This window comes from Lissotriton helveticus, chromosome 8, assembly GCF_964261635.1.
Source record: "Lissotriton helveticus chromosome 8, aLisHel1.1, whole genome shotgun sequence".
In the NCBI taxonomy this organism is placed as follows: domain Eukaryota; kingdom Metazoa; phylum Chordata; class Amphibia; order Caudata; family Salamandridae; genus Lissotriton; species Lissotriton helveticus.
The window spans coordinates 501,874,058-501,900,240 of NC_136069.1; positions in this window are offsets into that span (position 1 = coordinate 501,874,058).

Sequence of the window (26,183 nt, forward strand, 5' to 3'; positions counted from 1 at the left end):
GAATCGGCTTCACGTGTTTACAGTTTGTATGTGACAGCGTGTTTTTCTGCTCACATGTAATTATTCAGCTCGTGAAGAGCTAGCGACCCAAAGCACATGTTTGGTTTGTATTTATATAACTTGATGAATTACAAAACAAGTTTTAATACAAACATGGCTTATATGGCAAGATGATCTAGTAACCAATGTTTGATACAACAACACCAATTAAGCTAATCAGAAACCCTGGCGGAGACCTGAGTATGAATGCCCATGACAGTCTCTCCCTCCCAAAGGCCATCCCACAGGTCTTGGTTTATCGGGATGACGTGCATGAAATTGCCTAATTAAACGGGGAGCATTTACATTTGAAGCAGGTTCCCAGGAGTGTTCTGCAATATCGTATCCCTTCCAATCTATTAGGTAGTATAATTTTCTATTTATTCTCTTGGAATCTATTATACGATTAACCTCATATTCCAGATGATTATCAATGATGATAGGAGGAGGGAGATTATCCTTCCTAGTACCAGGATAGAAAGGTTTCAAAAGGGAAACATGGAACACTGGGTGAATTTAGTACTCAATTTGGAAGGCTAGTTTCATAGTTACAGGATTTATTACTTTTTCAATACTGAAAATCGTGGTTGTAGTTTTCTTGGACCCTCCTATCGGATATTGCGAGTAGATAACCACACCAGGTCCCCAGATTGAAAAGAAGGTTTGGGTGAGCGATGTTTATCAGCCTGTGTTTTTATTTGAATTTTATATTTAGCTAAACTATTTCTTGCTTTTTCTTGGATACTTTGTAAGTTTATTATTTTGTCGGATAATGATGGTGATAGAGTCTCATCTCCTGGTTTTTGTGTAGGAATACTTCGGGGATGATGGCCAGTAGAACAGTAAAAAGGAGAGCACCCCAAGGCTGAATGGATTGAGTTATTATGGAAGAACTCAGCCAAAGACAGGGCTCTATCCCATTGGAAGGTTAAGGTCATAATAAAAAAAGTAGAGTTTGTTCAATATATTGGTTTACTTTTTCGGTTTGTCCATCTGCTTGGGGGTGAAAAGTGGACGACAGGGCTACTTCGATTCCTAGTTGTTCACAAACCTTTTTCCAAAATTTAAATGAATTGGGGACCTCTGTCTGACACAATTGTACTAGGCAGGCCATGTAACCTAACTAATTTTTGACTAAAAACATCACAAAATTCACTTGCTGTCGGTATCTTTTTTAGCGGAATGAAATGACCCATTTTGGATAACATGTCAACAAATACTACTATCGTGGTGAAATTATTGGAAACTGGGAGGTCTGTAATAAAATCTACACTAATTGTGTGCCAGGGAGTTCTTGGGACAGGTAACGGGTGCAAGAGCCCAGCTGGTGCTACATTCAAAGATTTATTCCGAGCACAAACTGGACACTATTTAAAATAATCCTGTATATCTCTTCTCATACTGTCCCACCCAAAATTTCTTTCACATAGCTCTTGGGTTTTATGGTATCCTGGGTGCCCAGCTAAACCAGAATCATGATGCCACATTATGATTTGCTCTCTTAGGGCGTGATGTAGGTGGCCATTTACCGACCGGTAACGGCGGATTTCGGCAGTTACCGCCTGGTAAATGGGTATTCGGGATGTAGGGGGCCAATTTTACAGATTCTGTAAATTTACCGAATCAGTAAATTTACCGAATCAGTGAAATACAGAATCGGTATTTTTACAGATTCGGTAACTTCGGGATGTAGGTGGGACTCTTCTGAGTCCCAAAAGCCTTTCAGATTCTGTATTTTACCACCCAATCCAATTGGGTGGTAAAATACCGAATCCAGGTGTGCATGCACATGTGTGCATGCACACCTATGCCATGTGACAGACAGACATGCCCTTAGGGCATGTCTGTGTGCCACATGGCACACATGCCTGTATTTGGGGTGCTAGATGGTGTCAAAGTGACACCCCCTGCACCCTTGCTTGAATCGGTATTTACCGAATCGGTAAATACCGATTCGGTAATGCCCATTGATTCCTATGGACTTCAATGCCCATAGGAATCAATGGGCATTACCGAATCGGTATTTACTGAAACGGTAAATACCGATTTTTACAGATTCGGTAATTCAATTACCGAATTTACCTACATCTCCCTCCTTCTATTTTACCGATTCATAAATACCGAATCGGTAAAATTCGGTATTTATGAGTCGGTAAAATAGAATTACCTACATCTGGCCCTTAGTTCTTTTAATGGAATAATTAAGGAATCCGTCCTGTATAGTATTATTTTTTTTTTGCTTCCAGTCTTCCTGATTGACTTTTTGGGACTCTGTTTTTACCTTGGTTAGGAATGTGTCCAATTGAACTGGTGCTACATGTCGCTCGGTTGGAATCACATTTTGGGCCCGACCGTTTGGATTTTTGGGATCTTTCTCGTTCAATCTGGATAGGGTGTCAGATAACACTTGTCTTTGAACTGGCCGATAAGTAATGAGGAAATCGAATTCACTGAAAAAATGTAGCCCCCTCATCTGTCTAGGTGTTAAAGCTTTTACAGTGGTAAAGAATTGTAGATTCTTATGATCAGAGTAGATGATTATAGTGTGTTTAGCTCCTAACAGATGATGTCTACAGTCAGAAAACACATCTATCTTTAATGGCCAGTAGCTCTCTCTCGGCGATTGTGTAATTTTGTTCAGCCGGAAGGAGCTTCCGATAATAAAATGCCAAAGGATGAAGGTGACCAGTTTTAGGATCTTTTTGCATAAGAACTCCCCTTACTGCTGTTTGAGAGGCATCTGCCTCTATAAAGAACGGTTGGTCAAGATTAGGATGAGCCAAAACCGGAGCAGAAGTAAAAGCCTTCTTAAGAATCTGGAATGCTGTATTAGCCTCATCTGTCCAATGAAAAGCTTGTTCCTTTTTTAATAACTGAGTAACGGGGGTTACTATTCTAGAGAAGTTGGCAATAAATCGTCGATAAAAAATAGCAAACCCCAAGACCCTTTGCATGTCTTTTACGGAATTTGGAATGGGCCAGTTTAGGATGGCATCAACCCTTTTAGGATCCATTGTTATGCCAGTAGGTGAAAGGATATAACCTAAAAATTCCACTGATCGAGCATGGAAAACACATTTCTCTGGTTTGGCAAAAAGAGAATTGTCTCTGAGTCATTTCAAAACTGTTCTAAGATGACTTTTATGCTCTTCAAGGCTTTTAGAAAAGATTAGAATATCGTCCATATAAACGATAACACAAACATCAAGGAGATCATGAAAAATGTTGTTTATGAAATACTGGAATGCCCCCGGGGCATTACTTAACCCGAACGGCATGACAGTATATTCAAACAAGCCGAATCTGGTACGGAAGGCTGTCTTCCATTCGTCCCCTTCTTTGACACGTATCAAATGATATGCGCCCCGAAGGTCCAACTTAGTGTATATGGTTGAACCCTTCACTTTCTCTAAAAGGACAGGAATCAACCGAAGGGGATATCTGTTCTTAATAGTAGCCTTGTTGATGGTCCGATAATCTATATAAGCCCTTAAATCTCCGGATTTCTTTGCCACAAAAAAGTGGCGAAGGGCCAGGTGCAGTGGAATGACGGATACATCCCTTTTCTAGGAGTTCATCAAGATAACTTCGCAGGTATTGGGTTTCAGGCTCAGTAAGGGCATAGATACGACTGCAGGGTAAAGGAGCCCCAGGTATCAGATCAATCCTACAGTCGTATATTCTATGGGGTGGGAATGTAGTAGCTTGAACTGGATCAAAGACATCCATAACGTCTTTATACTCTACAGGTAATAAGTCTGAGTTGGTATCAGTGCTTGAGCAATAGAAGGGATACATTTGATCCAGTGCTTCCTGGTAACACTTATTCCGACAGAAGGCTGAATCCAACCTCAGGGTTCTTTGAACCCAATCTATACTCGGGTTGTGCTTTTCTAGTCAGGGAATCCCTAAAATTATTCCAAAAGTTGGAGTATCAATTAAGTCAAACATTATTGTTCAGTATGATCATTTTCAACTAACTATGGTCAAAGGAGTGGTATGGAATCGAATTAGACCAGAAGATAAAGCAGTGCTGTCTACAGCTCTCACCAGTCAGTTCTGGTTCAGGCTTTGGTATTTGAGAGACCCCTATTCTTTGTGCTAACTGGATGTCAAAGAAGTTCCCTGTTGCTCCTGAATCAAGAAGAATTGGTAGAATATGTCTTTGTTGGACTGTAACAATTATTGTCATTAACAACATCATGTGTCTTGAGACACTCTTGGTTACATTATGTATGAGCTTTGAGATCCTTGTGTTCTTTTTTCTCGGAGAAACAATTTCAACTTTCTCCAAGAAGTCTAGTTTCCCGATTCTAGGTGTTCGGGCAAAGCTACTGCGATTTTTATTTTTATTTTGTGGTTTAACTGTGCATTCTTTAGTAAAATGCCCGGCCTTACCACCATAAAGACATCATTTTTCCTTACGTCTTTTGTCCTTTTCTTCCTGAGATAAAGGGCCTCTAGGAGTTCCTATTTGCATGGGTTCAGGTTCATTGGTCTTGATTTCTTTTTCTTTTCTTTCTGTTTTAAATACAAAAGGGCGAAAGTCTGTCTTAGTTTTTTTGCCTTTTCTTTCACTCATTCTATGGTCGAGTCTTACGACCAAGTCCACAAAATCAGTATAATACTCAGGGAGGTCCACTATATGTGCTAGAGAATCCTTAAGGTCATCGCTTAGACCTCGATAGAATGGAGAAGAGCGTTTACCTTCGGGCCAACAAGTTTCAGCTAGGAGCCTGTTGAAAGTAGTTATATAGGTGAGAAGGTCTTTGGTTCCCTGACAGAGACTCAAGAGCTCATTATAACTGGACTGCAAAAAAACATGCCGGGCAAACACGCGTGTCGTAGTATCTTTAAAGGTATCAAAATCTTGTAAAAGAGGGTCATTAGAATCTACTAGTGGAATCGCCCAATTGGCTGCTACTCCACCTAAATAGGAAATCACGAATGCTGTTTTGGCGGCATCAGAATTAAAAACCTGAGGTTTACAAAGGAATTGAAGTTGACATTGGCTCATAAAAGTTGCAAAACGGGAGCCAGTGAAACATTCGGGATTAGCCTAGGGAACTGGAGTGGGGGAAATAACAGTCACTTGCAAGTTTTGGTCTGATTATTGAATGCTAGACGAGGTAGTCTGGGGATTAAATTTGGGAGATGCTAAAACAGGATGTGTATCAGGAAACTTTGGATCTCTCCATTGTGTAAACCCTGCTCTACTCTTAGTAACTCCTCCTTGAGTGTCTGATTTTCTAGCTTTAAGTGTTGCATTGTCTCTTGTAACCCTCTGATTACCTCTGTGAGTTGTGAGAGCTGTGAATTATTCCCAGAAAATGCCATGTACGATCATCATCAAAAGAGTCTTTTATTTTTTTAATTTTGTAGGGTTTGGTCTTCTGTCAAGGAAAACACTCACCTGTACTCTTGCTCTTGATGACGACGAGCGAACCACTATCTTCTCAAAAACTCCCAGAGAGCCAGGAATATTTATACTCTGTCTCCCTGGAAGTTCCTGAGGGGAAAGGGGGAATGGGAGTGAAAAGAGAGAGAGAGAGAGAGAGTCCTCTTGTCCTGCTGGGTATTTCCGAGAATTAGGAAACTTCTTGGTAATTCTGAAGGAAGTAAGGTGACTGCTGGCAACCGCAATACTGTGATCTGAGGATATGTGCAATTACAACAGGTAAGTTAACAATCCGTTAACACATATACAAATATTTAAATCATTACTACCTTCATTTATAAATACACATGTACCTAGGGTAAGGACTCTCTGTAGGACTCTCTTATGTTCGTTGCATAGAGTTGAACTGTCTTTAGTTCTTGCGTGAAATACTGAAAAGAGACAAAAGTTGAAATACACCTCTCACTCCTCAGACCTCTATGTATCTTAAATAATTATAAAACCTTCTGCGTAAATTACCTCTAACAATATGCACGTGGCTAGCAATAAATGTCCATCAATAAGTACACAGGGTTTCCGGTACTTAACACAACAATGACTTGTTTTTCAAGATTGCACTTAGTCTTTTGAGTCTTAAACTTGCTTCTTTTAGTTTTTTAAAGTGCACAGAAAATAGTCACCTTCTCTTGGATCTTTTTTTCTCCAAGATCAAACAATCTGCACAAAATGTAGTTCTGAGCAATGTTTATGAATTACTTTGAGTTCCTTGTAGACCTTTGATCGTCAAAAAACAAACTAAATTAAACTCACCAGAAATCAGCTTTAAAAGAACTTATCTGTACGTGTTTTTCTTTTGTTCTTAGGATTGCCGTCAGAAGTCGGGACTCGGATGGGGAGTTGACTGGAAGATGTTTTCTGTCTCCTGGAGCACTGAGACCGAAAAGATGGTGCCAGGAGTTCGTCTGGTGAACTGGAGCGAAAGGCAGCCAAGTGGGAACGAAGAGGTGGCGGAATCGCTGCTTACTCTGAAGCGGCCACGAAGAATAACCGGAGACACCACCTTGACTGGAGAAGGAGGTACAGGTACGAGCGATGTCTCTGCTGCCAACGAGACCAAGCGCGTGTTCTTGATGTGAGCGGCTTTCATCCCCTTTGCCGCTCATGTCAACCATCAGGGAATCGGCTTCACGTGTTTTCAATTTGCACATGACAGCGTGTTTTTCTGCTCACATGTAATTATTCAGCTCGTGAAGAGCTAGTGACCCAAAGCATATGTTTGGTTTGTATTTATATAACTTGATGAATTACAAAACAAGTTTTATTACAAATATGATTTATATGGCAAGATGATCTAATAACCAATGTTTGATATAACAACACCAATTAAGCTAATCAGAAACCCTGGCGGAGACCTGAGTATAAATGCCCACGACAATTTTATTCCATTCCTTTTACTCCCAAATTTACATTTTCCGGTGCTCCTATTTACCGCCGTTTGGGTCCTAAAAAATGGAGCTCAGCTCTCGCTGACTCACTGGCCTCTCTTGTTTTCTGTGTGGCTAATTTTTGGTACTTGTTGACCTCAACTTTCATCCTGAGGACTACAATATTAAGCCAGCAGCAGCTCTCATAGATGACTTAATAACTCTTAATCTTCTGCTCATTAACTCCTCCCCTACTTATTCAGCGGGGCACCTTGTGGACCCCATCCTTTCTAATCTGGCTACTTTGTCTGCTGCATCTCCTATCCAACTTAACTGGTCATACTATTTTGCTGTCCCTTTTACTATCAAGTTGGTATGGCCCCCCCTCCCACCCAATCTTAATGTCTAAGACTAGGAATTGGTCATAACTTGAGATGCCAGCACTGAATGAGCAGCTCTCCAATACTATCTCCATTCTTACATCTTAGTCTGATCAAATCTCTGTGCATTATTGCCTCACTGACACTATTGATTCTGTTCTTCCATTATCAGCCAAATCCCAACTCGGAGTACATCCTCCAGCCCCGGGGTTCAATGAGTCCCTTAAATAACTGAAGAAACATTGCAAAGTTCTGGAGAGACTATGGAGGAAGCATTATGCGTCCCCCACTAAGCTAGCCTTTGAAATCGCACTAAAAAAGTATCATGTTTTGTGTAGATCAGCTCGCTCTACGTTTTTTACGGATAGGATTAGCAACTCCCAACATTGTCAGAAAACTTTGTTTAGGTTGTGAAACAGCTTTCTGCTGCCACTACTTTTCGGCCTTCTCCTTCACTTTCACTCCTACAGTGTAACGAGCTAGTGTAGCAGGGTTTCTGTTCTCCCACAGAACTGTGCACAGAGGATTGGAACCTCGGCGAATTAGGGTGACCCAAAACTCACCTTAGTACCCAATAAACCCCTTACCGAGCTAGCTACAGTGTCTCATTGGTCATAACAAACTCCCAATGTTTAGACAAACCAGAACATGAACTTACAATACCTCAGGTTACGTGGAACACATGAGCACTCTTTCGTTATACAATCATTTCAAACCAGAACGTGGAGTAAATGAGGACACGTGCACATTTGAAATATTTATTTACTAATGCCGTTTTCTCAGACGCAGTATCTTAGATAATACAAGGAAACATATTATCAGAAGCAAAGTTATCAGCATAGTTACTAGTCCATAGAAAGCAAATGGTGACAGCATGTTAACATGCTGTAATGAATAAGGGTTAACAACACTTATTTCTCACCCTCCCTAACTCACATATTATATTAATAGCTAAGAAGGTCTCTTTGGGTTTTATCATGGCGGGCCTATACCTCAAGATCCTAGAATGAAGGGATCACATCAGCATACACCAGCTCTCTCTGCATGCGAACAGCATCAAGTGTGTTTGTGTGCTTCAAGCAAAGCAATATAAAACCCGCCTAAAGCCCAAAGTTGGCAGAAGCTGCACTTATGTTATGTCTATGAAGGCGCGAAGATCAGACCTCATAACAATTCTGTATCGTGTTGTTCCTGAAGCTTCAGCACTCTCTGTTCAGACATAGTTTATTAAGCAAAGCTGATAGCAGAGTAATAACATATTATTCTCCTGTAAACCACAACGAACTACTAGGTGGAAAGCTAAATCAACACTTAAGTGTCGTGTGCAGAAGCAGCAAAAGGAAAAATGGCGTTTAAACATTTAATGAGCCTATGCTAACTTAACACATAATAAAGATATACAGTAGCTACATGACACCCCCCCATGATCCGAGGACGGATAAGATAAGATAAGATAAGGGCAACTTCATGAAATCAGAGTTCAAGAACGATGAACAACGTTACAATCATTGAAAGTGATGGAAAAGACCACAAAACCAAAAACTCAAAAATGTCAATTGTAGTGGTCAATAGCAATCAAGTCAATAGGACTGGGAGGTGAAAAACTGAAATGAAAAAGGTGGCACCATCATAAATCAATAAAGGAAGTTAAGGCAAGACTGAATACAAAAAATATGCAGCAACAGCCTCCAGCATGAAATCGCCGTCTTCATCTGAAAACAGGTCAGCCATCCAATTTAAAAGTGGGAAAGAACATACATGTTCTCCTAGTACCGGAGCCTCTATTACCATCAGAGGACAACTCGGTGAGTTTTCAAGAAAGCTCAGTGCCAAGAAATCTTGCGCTGCTGCGAGTATGTTCCAAGGACCCATTAGTCCATGCATCGCTGCTAAGGCCATAATTCTTTCGCCAGTACAAACCAACTCGTGGGTAACTATGGGACTCATCAGCTGATTAAAGTCGACGTCGGGAGAAACCGGTCCGCAAAGACACAAATCAATGGCCCAGTCAAAATCACAGCTTAGGCAATGAAACACAGGCTGGACACAGGTGAAGTAGGAAAATCGAAACGATAATCCATATGCCGTGCTTAAAATAGCAAGCGGCAGCGTGCCATAATATTCAAGCATCCGGTTGCGAAACAGCGCCAGAAGGGGCTGGGCGGCTCCTTCCACATGTGGGGCATCCATATTTAAGGAAGCAAAGGACAACTAGAACGCCTTCCGCCAGTGCCAGTAAAACTGAGAATCCTCCAAACAAACTCGAAAAAATGGAATGGAAGAAAGCAGGGATCACTCCAAATATTTTTTCAAATGAAGTTACAAGACCGCTGCTAACGGCTTTAAAAAAATGCGCCAGCCCAGTTGTGGAGGATGCGTTAAAGATAGAATGTATCATTTTGCCAAAATGCAACGGTAAATCAGTATTTAAAAGGGCCTGAACCTCAGTCCGGGTGTTAGCTATGTGAAGCACGAAAGTTTCCCGAGCCGAACTCAAGGCCACTTCTTTCTGGGACAATAGAGCCCTCAGTCTGCTCATGCCGTTGAACTCTGCTTTCAAGGTTGGGATGCGTGGCCAAATGGAAACCTCCCTATTTTCATGTGTTGGTGGGTACAGGACATTTCGGCAGCAAACGACACGCTCAGTTACGGTTACCACATAAGCTACACCTTTAATCAACCCGCAACAATCTTCATTATTTAAAAGTAAATAAATTCCGTTCCCCAGTAAAGTAAAAGTCGGGGTGATTGCTGGTACAGGAGTCCCTTTCAAAACACAGGCTAAATTTGGTCGGTCCTGGTTGCAAGAACCGTATAATTGTATGTGCCTACACATTAACGAGTGATTTGGAGTTTCTGTACATTCCTCCCCATTCAGATAAACTTCCTGGCCGTCTTTCAAACATCTATACGTGAAAGGAAGGGACCACACTTCATGGAGAAATGCACTACCTAAAGGCTCATAGCGACCTGTGGCAACATATTTCATACAATTTGTAAACCTATACAAAGCAAAAGGTAAAGTTATTAAACCGTGGATAAGCCACGTCGCAGCGGAGGCTTCTGCCACAGAAAAAGGTAAGGACTCTAATCTCTCAATATGTAACATTGAAAAGGAAGCATCTCGCATAGAAAGCAAGCGCTGCTTGTCAGGTAAATTAAAGGGGGCAAAGAGAGAAGAAACATTCATGTAGGTCCATGGCACCTTGCCAGATTTAAGCGTTTGAAGGGTCCATGCAAATTGCATGATAGAACGTAATTGATTCTGACCATGGTACAACACTGAAACTTCATCATGCACAATATCCACTACAGAAGACACAATGTTATCTAAAGTGTAAATGCGGGAAGAAAGCATGTTAATACTATTGTCAACTACTGCCAGCACTTTCTCTAGATTTGCTTGATCTATAGCTCTAAGTCGTGTCGCTGCCTCAATCTGCGAGGTCTTCCAGATTTCATTGTATATAGCATATATCCATCTTTTTGATCTACCACTAGCCGGGCCTTTTATGAAATCATTTAAATCTACATCATCACTCAGTTTTGCAAGATGTAATTTAACTGCAGACAATTTAGAATGTTTCAGCCAACTCTGACACAATTTACCCACAGAGTAAGTTGTGACAGAATGTTCAGTTTCAAAACGTGGATCAGGTCTGACCTGTGTAAAGCCATCAGACAAACCCAGAAAACGGTGCTGGCATGAATCAGCACTTCTGTGCCACACCAGCCAACCTTTAGGGTCCATACTGGAAATGTTAAAGGATGAATTCAGCAATAGGGTCTGTAATTCCCTATTCGATAACTGAGAATAATTACTCCAGCCAGAATATTCTTCTAACTCTGGGATGGTCGGAAAATTTAGTTTTTTAGAAGTAGCCAATCCAAAGCACGTTGTCTGTGAAATAGTGGAATTCAAAAACAACATTTCATTCGGGATGAGACATGCACGGTGCAAAGCCTCAGTGCCTTGTACCTGCCAGTTTTTAGTACCCCAAACAGATTTTAGGTCAATAATTTCCTTCCATAATTCATAGCCGCTAACAGCCAGTTGATCAAGAAAGGACTTCGAGTACAATAATTTGGTATCAGTAAGTCTAACCTTGGACATAGGCTTCTGTGTAATTTTGAAATAAAAGGACTCGGGACTAGACTGATTGAAGTCAGTAAAATAACTGTACTTTTTCAAAAAAGTACTAGAACTGCCTTGGAGCTGGGCAATGTTCCCATTGTGTATAATTTACAGTATTCCTTCTGGATGTTGTTTTATGCAAGAAGTGATTGCCAAAATGTTGAAAGCAAAACAAATCACCATAATTAGCAGATTCTAAGTATAAATCCTCAGCATCAAAGGCAGCATAGTATTTCCACTCAGAAAACAAAGACTCAATGGCCTGAACATCCCTATCATCAGAACGTATGTTTTGTTTCACCACATCCCCCATATTAACTCTAAGCACATTAGGGACATTAACAACCTCAGTAGAGCCATGAATTTGAAATCTAACGGCATCCCAAACTATGCCATCAAGGACAGGCCAAGCGGTGATGTTAACAAATGTCAAGTCTCTTCTCAGTCTGTGTGCAGAATGCGATGAGAAAAGGGGGGCCAAAGTTCCATTGAGATGTCGAATGCATGTTCTTTCCTCGACATAGTATCCATTTACCAAGCGGAAAAAATAAAACACAAACCCAATTGACATAAAAAGGTAAATTGAAAAAAGTACCAGCCAAATATATGTCCAAGGGGGAATTAAAAAATGTTTTTTAAATAAGCTGGCATAAACTACAAAACGTGAGGGTTTCTTCGAGGCATTGGAAACAGTGTCAAATGAAAATCTGGATTCTGTGGCCAAACGTGCTTGCAGGTCAGGCATGGACAAGTCAGTGGGGTAAGTATAGTCTACTTCATCATGGTCTGTACCAGGCAAAGTACTTAATAAAGGACTGGAAATTGCAGGTAATTCGATGGCCACTTCAGTTTCATGATTAGAAGTAGTGGGCAAAACTGAACTTCTTACAATGGAAGGACAAGAGACTGCCGGTGTCATGCTAAGAAGAATCAGCCACTCTGTGTATCTTGACATTGTCAATTGAGATAAACCTGTTTTCCTTACGACCTGGAAGTGGTGGTAAAATAACTGTTCTTGTGCCCTTCACTCCAAGCACTGGAACCGGAGCTCGATAGGAAGGACCAAATTCTTTCTTGTTATCGATCTTCTCGCGAACCAGTTCACCAACTTGGGGTAGCCAGCCAACTACCGGGATCTGCAACGCAACATCCGATGTGGAGGGCAAATGTTCCTTTGCAAGACTGTCTCTGGTCTTTTGTAGATCCTGTAAAACATTACAATGTTCATCTACGTCAAAGGTCGTGGCGCGAGCCACGCAGTCTAGAATGTCAAGGTCAGGGACGTACATCTTGATGCCAAAGAGCATTTCATATGGGGTCCGCCCACCCAGAGACCTTCTAGGGAGATTATTAAGAGCACGCTGCACGCCATTGAGGTGGGCCAGCCAGTTTCTGCCAGTGCCTATAACTCGAGCTGTCAAAGATTGCTTTAAATCACGGTTCATTCGCTCCACTACACTATTACCCTCAGGTCTGTAGGGAGACGAAAGCTTGACTTGGACCCCCATCGAAGTCATGGCATCCTTATACGCCTTAGAGGCGAAAGCCGGACCCTGATCCGAATGGAAGGTACCACAGGCAAAAATCCCTACAAAGACACGCAAATCTCTAATGACAGTCCGTGAATCAGCGCTGCGATGGGGCCAGACCCACACAAAGCGTGTGCATGAATCAACTGCTACTAAGATGTATTTATACGCAGTATCAGAGGAAAAAGGACCGCAGTGATCTAAATAAACACAACCTAGTGGTTTATTAGAAATGTACAACTGTGTCTGTGGCGGACGCGCAGCAGTCGAAGGTTTAATCTGCTGGCAAATGTCACAAAGAAGGACATAATCACGCGTCTGTTTGTACAGTCCCCGCCACCAGAAACGTTGTTGTAATTGAGTTACAGTGGCCGATACGCCCGAATGCGCAGACGCCACACCTTCATGTGCCGCTGTAATCAAGTCAGCCCTGCGATCCGAGTTGGGAATCAAACGTTCTCCAACATCAGGAATTTTCACAAAAGGAACCTTTTCGGGACTTAAGTGGTATGTGTACTTCGAAGGGAACCCCGCAGGATGTTTACCTCCCTTCTCAGTGGCAGCAACAGCCGCCAAGATGTCACTATCAATCTTACTTTTGGACCTAGTAACTGCCGCAACTAAGTATGTAGATACCACTGATTTTGCTGCTTCATCAGCAAGCGAGTTACCGACAGCGTGGACTCCAACACGCTGGTGGCCGAGAGTATGTATCACAAAAACGAGCGGCAACCTAGCCTTAAGCTCTGCCACTCGAACCCAGATCATCTTGTGTTTTATTGTGCTACTCTTGGAATCACGAAAATCATTTTGAATCCAAAAGAACAAGTTTTCATTGTAAGACTGGACACAGTAGTAAGAATCACTCACTATAAGAGTAGTCACACTAGGATCAGCGTACTCCAACGCTAGTAAGAGAGCACGAAGCTCTGCCAATTGTGCGGTGCAATCTCCCAGAGGCAGCGTGTGCACCTCCCTGGATATGAACTCATCGTTCAACATGGCACCGACCACAATGGCGCATGCGGAAACGTAGGCGTGTTAGAGCCATGTGCAACCTGCACCGAACCATCAGTGTAAATGATGCAATGGAAGTCCTCCAAAAGTCGCATAGCTAGAGGAGCAGGATGAACAAATTCATATTGCAAGTACTCTTGCGACCGCAATGAGGCATCAAAAATAAACGTGACATCCGAGGATGCCAAGGACACAGCCCACTGAATCCACCGAGGGTGCAAAGCTTTTGAATTTGGTACACTGGCTTTCGTGACCGCCTCCAAATGAGGACAGGGTGTAACAACCAACATGCGTTTCCCCTGTGACAGAGCTCGTTCCCTAAGAATTGCCACCTGCACAGCTGTTAAAACCTTTTCCACAGTGGGAAAAAGTTGGTTGTATCAAAGCATACAAAGGCTTGATACGCTGGGCATATTCCAGAATGTATGTCCTCCCGAAATTTAAAAAGCCCAGTAATGACTGTAATTTTTTCAGCGTTGTTGGAGCGCGCAACTGAGCGCATTTCTCCAAGAAGTGAGGAGCCAAACCTCTACCTTCATTGTTGAGCTCATAGCCCAGGAACAACACCGTGTACTCAGCAATGTGCGATTTTGCAAAATTAAATTTGTAACCCATGTCTGCGAAGGTACAAATTATCGAATTTACACGACACAGATGCTCCCAAATTTCGTCGTCAGTGAGATATATGTCATCCACGTACTAGCAAGCATCTGGGTCGATTCTCTCTAAAAGAGAGACTATGCGAGCGGTAAATATACCAGGACTATTTTATAGCCCATTGGGAGACGCCGGAATTGTTTTTGGACCCCAGCGTATGTAAAACTGGTCCATTGGGAGCTTAAGCTATCCAATCTGTGGGCATAAAAACCGTTGGAAATGTCAAGCGTTGTTTTAAAACGCTTACGCACAAGACTATCCACTAGGGCAGAGCCGTGAGTATTCTGTACTGCACAGTTACGGCTATGCGAGTTTAAATGCCGGTAATCCAATACCAAACTATATGATCCGTCAGGCTTGGTCACAGTAAAAAGAGGATTATTCATCGGTGACACACACGTTTCAATAACTCCTTGATATTCCAATTGTTCAAGGATTTCCGTGACGGAAGCCTTTGCTTCACGCCGAATGGGATATTGAGGTTGAGGCTGCGGCTGAGACCGCAATGGAATTTCGTGGCAAGGGGACAATTTGTCCCAACCACATTGGTTACGGTACAGAGCCGGTGCGAGAGCCCAAGCCCACTCTTCTGCAAAATGCTGCGCATGCTCTTTCGAGACAGTGTTCGCGAAACTGGGGAGGATTACCTCCTCCCCTTGTGGCGCCGCGAGCACAAAAGGTGGGGGCCAGTCAGCCTCCGAAAGCAAAATATCATATGTAGAAGAAAGATTTTCCCAAAATACCCCTTTGATGGTACGCTGTATGTCACCTTCAATTAACAGGACAATTTCATAAAGTCTTTCAGGGGGAGCAAGTCTCGTATCGGCTGTTTCTATTACAACGTAGATATCAGTCGCTGTCACCCTCAGTAGTGGACGCAGCGCCTCTCTCACTATGGTAATGTCCAGCAAGGTCATAGCCCACGTCAGATTCCGAAGCCGCGTTCTCACTATCTGTGGCATATCGATGTGCTGTTAAGGCTGCGACTTTCTTTTTCGCAAACTGCGGTCTCTTTGGCGTAGAATCTTCCTGCTTCCCTGCGCCGTTTGTCTGGCGGGGCTGGCCACGTCCTTGTTGGCCACCACGTCCCCTCCCGCCTCCTCCTCCACCGATCTTCGGGGCCGATGAGTCCTGAAAGGAACGAGGAGAGCGTTGATCAGAAACCTGAAATCGATCAGGTGATTTATTCATCGCGCGATCGCGCAAATCATAAACTCTCTCCGTCGGCGCAGGAACTTGTGGCGCAGGAAAAGATTCCTGAGTTTGCTGTTGTTGCATCCCCTGAGTCTGTTTTTTGGACTTGGGCTGGACATCTGCACAGCTGACTGCCCTTGTGGTTGTTTCTTCTCCTTGACAACAAAATATTTCAGACCTTTACTTGTGCGACCTATAGTTTTATATGCGGCCACAACAATCTTCGCTAACTGTCGGGGTTTATCGGCATCGGGCAGAGCAGCCAAAGCGTTCGACACCTGAAAGTTCACTGCATCTCCCTTTATATTGGAAAGGATGAGATCGCTAACAATCTCAAACGAACCACACAGGCGCATACCCAATTCAACCGCAGCCTCCGGCCCGTGATCATCCTGAACACGCTTAACGATCGTAGGCAATACGGACAAAGACGGGGTGCCGAAACACCTCGTATAGACGGCCGCAAAAGTTTTTCCCCAACTTTCACAGTCAATGAGTTCAGGAGTTAAATCCTTAGGCAAAGTAATCGTCAACATTCTATGTTTATCAGCAGGAGTAGAATTTGGAAACACAGCCTCCAGTTGGTCAAACTTCTCGGCAAGCCAGAAAGGGAATTCATCTTTATCATCGGGGCGCTTACCAAAAACCGAATTGACCATAACCGGATTTAGCCTTAAACCGCCATGTTCCGTTTGAACGGCCGGTCCCCCAGGGGGACCACCCGGGAGATGACGACCTATGTATTGCACTAATGCACGAATCACGGCAATCGAGACAACATGTAGTCTGCGAATATCCGCTAGGGGACATGCACCGTGATTCGGGTGCGGGGTGAATCCAACCAATGCAGGCCAATTTGTGCCTGGAATGGACAAAGGACCCAACCTCACAGCGGACAAAGGGTGGGGTAGGGCGCCATCAAACCAAACGCGATGCTGCCAATGATCAATAGGTACTTCCAGTGCCCTGTACAGTGTATATTCAGCCGGTACAGGTGAGGGTGTGTAGGTGTGGAACACACCAGAATTTGCGTCCACTTCCGGAAACGTTACCCACGAATAAAACAGTTCGAAAGGGTACGCCGGATCCGCACACATCACCAAAATCACAGCCAAGCCATCCAATGGGACTTGGAAAGCCTGTAAATGGTTGCGTACCGCAATGCGACTATGCTGCGGGATATTCACAGCCTGCGCCATGATCACACCGGAACTACTGAAAAACAAAGAAAACTTTGTAGCACAACTGGGTAGTAATTCAAAGAAACCGTTTTAGAAAGATTCAAGCTTGAAAAGACCTATTTCAAAAAATAGGTAGGTTTCTCCGACACCACCGTTTTCCGGAAACGACATTGAAGGGGTTAAGGTTTGAATGATATACTACTCGACTGTCATGATATAAGACCATCAACGTTGGGCGCCATGTAGCAGGGTTTCTGTTCTCCCACAGAACTGTGCACAGAGGATTGGAACCTCGGCGAATTAGGGTGACCCAAAACTCACCTTAGTACGCAATAAACCCCTTACCGAGCTAGCTACAGTGTCTCATTGGTCATAACAAACTCCCAATGTTTAGACAAACCAAAACATGAACTTACAATACCTCAGGTTACGTGGAACACATGAGCACTCTCTCGTTATACAATCATTTCAAACCAGAACGTGGAGTAAATGAGGACACGTGCACATTTGAAATATTTATTTACTAATGCCGTTTTCTCAGACGCAGTATCTTAGATAATACAAGGAAACATATTATCAGAAGCAAAGTTATCAGCATAGTTACTAGTCCATAGAAAGCAAATGGTGACAGCATGTTAACATGCTGTAATGAATAAGGGTTAACAACACTTATTTCTCACCCTCCCTAACTCACATATTATATTAATAGCTAAGAAGGTCTCTTTGGGTTTTATCATGGCGGGCCCATACCTCAAGATCCTAGAATGAAGGGATCACATCAGCATACACCAGCTCTCTCTGCATGCGAACAGCATCAAGTGTGTTTGTGTGCTTCAAGCAAAGCAATATAAAGCCCGCCTAAAGCCCAAAGTTGGCAGAAGCTGCACTTATGTTATGTTTATGAAGGCGCGAAGATCAGACCTCATAACAATTCTGTATCGTGTTGTTCCTGAAGCTTCAGCACTCTCTGTTCAGACATAGTTTATTAAGCAAAGCTGATAGCAGAGTAATAACATATTATTCTCCTGTAAACCACAACGAACTACTAGGTGGAAAGCTAAATCAAGAATTAAGTGTCGTGTGCAGAAGCAGCAAAAGGAAAAATGGCGTTTAAACATTTAATGAGCCTATGCTAACTTAACACATAATAAAGATATACAGTAGCTACATGACACTAGCGTTGTTTTTTCTTCATAAAGTAGTGGCCATTCACCGTCAGATAGATCATGATATACCCTTTTTAGATAATTCCTCCGCCCCTGACATTTGCTTCACTGACCTGGCCGACTCACACTCCCAGGCTCTCGCGTTTGACGAGACTCTTCAAATCAGTGCCTGGCTCCTGTTCAACTTGGTTTCCTTTCAACTTTTATTGGGAACCATTAAGTCTGGCTCACCACTTGAACCTCTCCCTCTTTCTAAGCTCAGACTTCTGGATGAGTTTATTCTTAACGTGATTCCTAATCTTCTTAATATCTCTAAGTCCTGGGCAACTTCTGCAGAATTGGAAGTACGCCTTGGTGCTCCTCCTACTGCAAAAGACAGGGCTTGATCCTCTCTGTTGGTCCAACCTTCATCCCATATCTCTTCTCTCTGTCTTTTTGAAAGTCTTGGAGAAGCATTTCAACTCCCAACTCTCCTCTCATGTGGCGACTCACAATCTACTTCATCCGCCTCATTCCGGCTTTCGATCTGACTACAGCACTGAAGCTGCTCTGCTCGGGATTACTGAAATTCTCAGGCAGCAGTTAGATTGCGGTGGTATGACAGCTCTTTTTGTACTGGATTTGAGTGCAGCATTTGATAAGTCTCGCATTCTATCTTCGTTGATCAACTCAAAGCCTCAGGTGTGTCGGGTGTGTCCTTGGAGTGGCTGATCTCTTTTTGAAGGGATTGCTCATTTAAAGTCTTTTCACACACCGTTAAGTCTAATCCACTAGCTTTAACCTCTGGAGTGCCACAGTGTTCAATTTTGAGCCCCTTCCCCTTCAATCTTTATGTCCGTTCTTTGGCTGATATTGCAGAGAAGTCAGGACTGATTATCGTTTCTTACTCAAATGACACTCAGATCATCTTTCCTCTTTTGGCAGCACATCTTCAGGACACTTCCCTGCTCCAACTCGGACTGACTAGGGTTTCTTGGTGGATGTCCAAAAACACCCTGAACTGAACAGGGAAAAAGTGAGGTTCTCATTTTGGGCAAGAAGCATGAATTGTGGAGTATTACCCATTGGCATGCTTACCGGGACCTCTACCTGTTGCAGTCCCGAAAGTAAAAAAGCTGGACTTTACCATCGAGAACAATCATTCCCTTAAAGCACAGGTGTCCGTGGTCACTGCGAAAATCCTTTGGCTAATTCCTCCAGCTGCTCAAAGAATGGTAAAGCAGGAGCTGGTTGTATCCAGACTTGATTATGGCAACGTTTTGTACTTAGGTGCTGATAAATCTTCCGTCCATCGCCTACAGCTTATACAAAACGCAGCAGCCCGTCTGCTTGTGCAGCTGCCTCACCAGGCCTCATCCTCACCTTTGCTCCAGCAACTCCACTGGCACAAGGTGAGCAAGCGTGTTGAGTTTAAGGCCTTATATTTTATGTTTAAGGCTAGACATGGCTTATTGCCCCCTTACATATAAAGTATGGTCAAACCTTATGTGCCCAGTCGACAGCTAAGACCTGCTAGCCTTTCATTGTTCTCTGTTCCCAGAGGCCACTTTGCCCACATGAGAGGGCACTCTTTCGCCTATCTTGGCCCCAGACTGTGGAATTCCCTACCTCTGCAACTTAGGTTGTGTCACTCGCTCCTAGCCTTCCGCAAAAAATGAAAAAACTTTCTTTATAATCAGGTTTAATCTGGTCGTTTGCAACTTATGGCTTATGTTTTGGTCCTGCTTTAGCACCGGGAAACCCTGTTTGGTAGCTGTGCTCTTTATAAAGCTTTAAAAATAAAAATAAAATCCCTCAAGTCTTTTCAAGCACGGGTGGTTGTAAGGCTGCCGCTCGAGTAGAAAATCTACTTGAGGAGCAGCAAAATGAACTGGAGTAGCTGCATCCTCTGGCACTCTGCATGGTGCAGTTTGCGCTGATTTTGTGGAGCAAAATGTGCTGATGGTGTTACATGACAAAGCAAGCAGTGCAACAAACCTATTTCTGCCCATTGGCTGAACTCTCACTGAGTTTTTTTGTAACTCCATGGAATTCCGTAGAGTCAAATTCCACACGTTCTGCCCACCCCTAACTTTGCTGCACCAAAATTAAAAAAAAAAAAACTGCCTAACTGTCTAAATGCAGTTGTTCTTTGTAAATACATTCTAAGAATTTGCATGAAATCTAGCAGATCAATAGAGTTGTCTGAGGAGCAATTACCAGACAAAGAAGCAGGAGAAATCTCTTGATCACTATGACAGGAGGAGCTCATCTTGGGGGTAAAATTAGGACCATAAGTGCAAGCCTCTGCACCACATCATAGAAGAGGTGGCAGCCCTCTCCAAATATAAAAAAAGTAATAGATGGGAGAGCCTCGGCAACTCCTAACAGCTGAAAGAAAAAAGATTGTCTCTCACAAAAAAAAGGAAGACAGTAGGGACGAAGAATGTTTTATAGGGGGTTGGTCTGCAGCTACTCCAATAGAAATAGCAGAAATGGCAGAAAGCTTGGGAAGTTTTGAAAAGCTGAATTGCTTGAGGTTAATCCTCATAGTTAGTAACTGGGGTTCTTTGTAGATGCCCCCCACTCCTTGCCCCATTTTAGACTGCTAGATGCTTGTTTTTAACTCTCGTTGTGCACTGAGACCTACTAACCAGGCCCCCAGCACCCGTGCTCTTTCAACTAAAAGTGATGTTAAATTTGTACACCCTTGGTTGTCCATTGTAGATGGTACAAGGGGTACCCAGGGCAAGGTTGGTAAAAGGGGCCCAAGGGCGACAGCGCTATATTGTGCCACACTTTGTCACCCAAGTGTAAGTATGTTTGCAGGACTGCCACTACACAAGCAGCCTTTCTGCTGAAGAGTGACTCTGCATACGGCATGTGCTACAGAGCCATACCACTGCCTTATTTTAAGTAAGTCATTCTTAAGATTGTCCTCCTAAGCCCAGGAAATACATTGCGTTACGTTAAAGGTGTGGATATATATGCTTATACATATATATCCATATGGTAACCCTGTAAAGCAAGGTTTAACTGTAAAAGACTAGCAGTCGATCGAGTAACATGGGCTGTCTACCAAGAAAGACTGAGAAAGCCAACTCAATTGAGGAACATCTGCATGCGTGCCTCCCTATGATACAGTGCTCCAATGCCTTGGTGGGCTCCCCCAAGACATTTCCTGCGAAGACAAGAGTCTGCCCTCCTCCTCTAGCACTTTCCTATTATGGAGACTATGGCCTGGGCAGGAAGGTGGTCACATCTCCTCCCTCTCAGGTAGGATGGTGTTTACAGTTATGAAGGCGGTGAGCCTCAAAAGTTTTCACCGCCCATGATATGCGAGAGTGCTTGTCACCCACTTAAGGAGAAGGCCCTTCCTGCCCTGCCTGACAGAAAGGAATATTAGTTATTCAGAAGACATACACCTTCAAATGCTAACCACCCCTTTAGGGTGGGTGAGCAGGTCTGTACAGCCAAGGAAGGGTTCTGCCATGTTGGAAGACCCTAGATTAGAGGACTCCGGGTAGAAAGATGACATACAGCCACAGGATGATGCCACCACAGGGGTGGGTTAGTGCAGGGACCAGTAGCCCATTGGCCACTGACCCTCATGCTCTTAACGCTCCCTAATTGTAATGCTCCTAGATTTAAAGGGCTCCGCTGACACCAGAATCTCAGTTCTGACTTTGAATCCTAGAAGAGGCACAGAGAAGATGCCATCACCAACAACAGGACTTTGGATTCTGCCGCAGTACAAAGAGAGGACACTTTAGTGCCCTGAAGAGACCTTATACGGGAACTATGTGTTAAAAGTGTGTCCTTGGCAAAAGCTCATTGTTCCCAGCAAGAGGGACTCCAGTAGATGCCAAAAACCAAAACAGATGCCCATGAATTAGTGGGTTCAGTCCCCTGCACACTGCAGGAAAATTGACGTGTTGCCTGACAAGAATTGCAACCTGCTGGGCCTGTCAAGAGTGAGCCCAAATTGAATTGGAGTTCTGCAAGTCTGGAGTGTTAGCCAAGCGTTCACCAAGTTACAAGCTGCTACTCAACTGTCGCCCTCCAGCTGCTGAAGTAACCGTGGATTACATTTGCCGCAGTCAAGACTTGGGGATCGCCAGTCAGGTGATCGACCCTGTCATCGTACTCTCCTGCCCTAGAGCACCTCACAGCGCCCAACATTGTCAACTACCCCACTGCTGTGGCCCTGCATCTTGAAGATGGTCTCATTGAGTATGCAGCAATGCATCTTTGGCACAACCTCACCGTTGGTTGACCACTGCCAGCTATCCTCTACATCCGGCACCACTGAGCAAGGTAGAAACAATTCAGTTGTTGCAGCTGGGTGCGGGACCCCAAAGGCCGTCACCGACATGTGTGGTTTTGCCAAGTGCTGCATTTTGACAGCTACTACGGAACCTGTCAGCACCAAGGACAGCAGAGTACCTCAGCACCTGGGGTCCCTGGGCAAGGTAATGGAGAACTGTTGAGTCTCAGTCTAGGACCACCTAGAACCTTAACCACGAGAGAGCTCCGCTGAGCTCACCCTGCAAGTTTCACATTGTCATATCTGATCTCTCTCCATTGACGGTAATAGTAAATGTTTTGCAGTTATACCGTGACTGAAGTTTTCCTCTGTTGACCGCTATGGTACATGTTGTTTTGAGGATACTGTCTGCCAACCCGTATTTCTCAATTGCTTAATGTTGAATGTTTGGCGGTCATACCGTGGCTTAAGTTTTTCTCCATTCACGGCCATGGTAAATGTATAAAGAGTGATTTGTGCAGTTATTCTTTAAAAATCTCTAACTCCAGCTACATGCCACGTATCAAGTTCATTTTGGTGTCTATATTTATATAAAAATACAATCTATTTTTTTAATTGGTGCAATGTTTTTTTTTCGAGTCATGTCACTTACTTGTTGTCAATGTTGTTACTGTGAAACGCTTAACACATGTTCCTCGGAGTTTGCCTGACTGCTCAGGCTACGCTACCAAGACCGAGTTAGGGCTGCTAAGGGTGAACCCAAGGTTCACTTCTGTGTATTGTGGGAGTGTTACATGATGGGGCACACCATTCATATCATGTAATAGTGTCTCCTTGCAACACTCATTATTTAAGTATTGGGATAAATAATTGGAGTAATCAGAATTACTGGTAAATAATCCAGTTATTCTCTGTCACCCATTTCTTTGACACTCTGGAACAGGCATGGTAAGGGGCAGCAGAGAGGAGGGTACTCCGGCGAACAGACCGCCCTGGTGCATCTAACCTCCAGGTGGGCAATACTGCTCACCAGCTACTTCTTCCACCTACATGGAGATCACCTCTCCCTCTGTGGACTTGTTCACACCCCTGGAGCAGTTATGATCCCCCCACCTCGGACCCTGATGACGCACCAGCAGGAGGGAGTAATAACAATGCCATCTTAAATGACACATCACATCTCTTTTGATTTCAGAGTGGTGACTCAGGCTCCCACTTGGCTGGCATTTGGATACACCTTGCAGAGAGATCAACAACATTGTGATTGTGGCTCATCTATGTTTGCTGTTTCTTTCCCTGGTTTCTTTTGACATGCGAGGTTGATGCTCTTTTGGTGTTGATGCTACTCCTACTTCAGTCCCTTGTGCATATGTAAGTGTAATAGCTGTCAGGAATCAGGATCCTTGGTGGAAAGGGCACCCTCTGAGGTGGTTGGTCTCGGCCCTAGTCAGCCTGCAACATGTTCGGGGTGAGGGCGATAGATGCTTCCGGAATAGAAGTACGGGTTGGGGGAAGTTTGTGGGGTTGAGTTGTTTTGGTTGTTTCTATGTTGGATTTTGTATCTCTGCCCACACATCACATAGGCACTATTCTCCCACATCCACCACTTGTAAGCTGGACTAATGCTTTCTGTGCTGCACTTTAGGCACGTTCTCCCCAGACTTTACCTTCTGTCCTTCTGCAGGGTTTAAGCCTCCCTTGACCCTCTCTCTTACTAATGCCATTTAGGGTACTCCCCTGGAATGTTAATTGCCTCTTAGACCGTATCGAGAGGTTGTGCTCCTGCTCCAAGAAACTCAACTGCTGGGCAAGCACTTCCACTTTCTCTGCTGCTTTGGCTATGACAGGGATAGCCATGCAGGGTTCTTCCAGGGCTCTCAAGGAGAGGCCTTTCACCTGCATAGGGGGTTCCCGTTTCTGGTCTCTGCATCCTCAGCTGACCCCAGGGGTGCTATGTGGGAATTGAAGGTAGGCTTGAGGGCACAAACTACAACTTAATTTCGGTCTATATTCCACAGCAACACCTCCAACCCACACTCCAAGTACTTCAGTCACTGCTACTGACGCTTCCTCAGGGCCCCACACTGCTAAGTGGTGACTTTAATGCCATTCTAAATCACATCATGGTCGGACATCAGCTGCACCCCTGACAACTTCTGGTCTGGGTTGAATCCCTGGGTCTCTGCGACACGTGACATATGTGGCACCCCAACCCGTACTTATACACACATGTCAGCAGTGCATAAAACCCTGCCATGCATAGATATGGTACAGCTCCCAGCAGGCGGGCAACTAGAGCCAAATTTCGGGGGGGGGCTGAAAATTATTTCGGGCGGGCTAATTCTTCCACCTTAGACAGAGTGGCTGTAAGAAGGGGTCAGCACACTACAAAAGCCTCATTTGCAAGTAAATGGTCTTTTAAAGACCTGTTAAGTACTCGGGTGCGGCTGCAATAAGATGCTCGCCAGCCCGCGAAGCTGTCTCTGCCCGGGCTGACGGACATGACGGGGGGGGCTGAAGCCCCGTGAGCCCAATGGGTGTTTTGCGCCTGGCTCCCAGCAACAGATGTCCATAAGCTCACAGAGAGTGAGACCATGCCTTGGGGAATCTCTGATCATGCTCCAAATCTACTTTGATTCAGGCTCCCCACAATGTCACAGTACCCTATGTGGAGGGTTAGCGCTTTGTATTTTACCGACCAAGAACACTCAAACTTTAATGAAACGGAGGTCTGTTCATACTTTAAGGTGAACAAGGGCACAGTGACCCCAACTGGTACAATCTGGGTGGCTGGTAAACCTGCCCTCAGGGGGTTAAATAATGGGTGCATCCATGGGGAAAAAAACAAAAGCTGTCACAGTTGATTGATTCTGGAGACCCAGATTCTTACTGTGGAGTGAAGGGTGCAGTGGTGACCTTCACCTAGATCGACAACTGGTCTGTGCAGGGTCCACCCTGCGCCAAGTGTCCCTGAAAGAGGCCAGACAATGCTAAACAGCCTTGACACAGTGAATGTGTGAACAAGGGGACAAATCAGGAAAGCTTTTATACTCGCTGGCTACCAGAGATGCCCCCTCTAGAATAGTGCCTTCAATTTGAGATGCTGAGGGTTGCCTTCTTGAGCAGGCCCCTGCAGTTGCTCAGGTCTTTGCAGATTATTATTGCACGTTATATGTGAAGACGCCTCAAACCCCTCAGGAGATAATCCACCCAGTGCTGCAAGACATTCCACTGTCTTAGATCCTCCCATCTCTGGCAACAGATCTTGATCAACCAATCACGGTGAAGGAGATCTGAGAAGCACTCTCTATGCTGACCCCTGGGAAGTCTCCAGGTCCAGATAGTTTCCCGGTTGAGTACCTCCATCAGTGCCACACTCTCCTTCTCCCCATCTGTTGGCACTCTATACCGATGTGGTGCAGCCGGGAGAGTTCCCCAAGAGTTGGATACAGCAAAGATTGTTGTGATCCCCTAACCGAGCCAACCGCTTGATAGCTGCCCATCATACAGACCTATCTCCCTTGTCAATGCCAATGTCAAAGTATTTGCCAAAGTCTTGGCTATGTGCCTATCCCGCACCCTACCCTACTTGGTCCACAACAACTAATTTTGGCTTTATGCCAAATAGGGCCACCCGGCATTCTATCTGAGGAGTCTAAGTGGCGCTCTCTCAAGCCCTTTGCCTTCACTGTCCCTCAACACTGCGTTTATTGGATTTGAGAAGGCTTTTGAGACTGTGAACTTGTCCTACATAGATGCAGTGCTGCAGATGGCTGGGTTTGGACCCCACTTTCATGCACCTGTCGGTCTTCTCTAT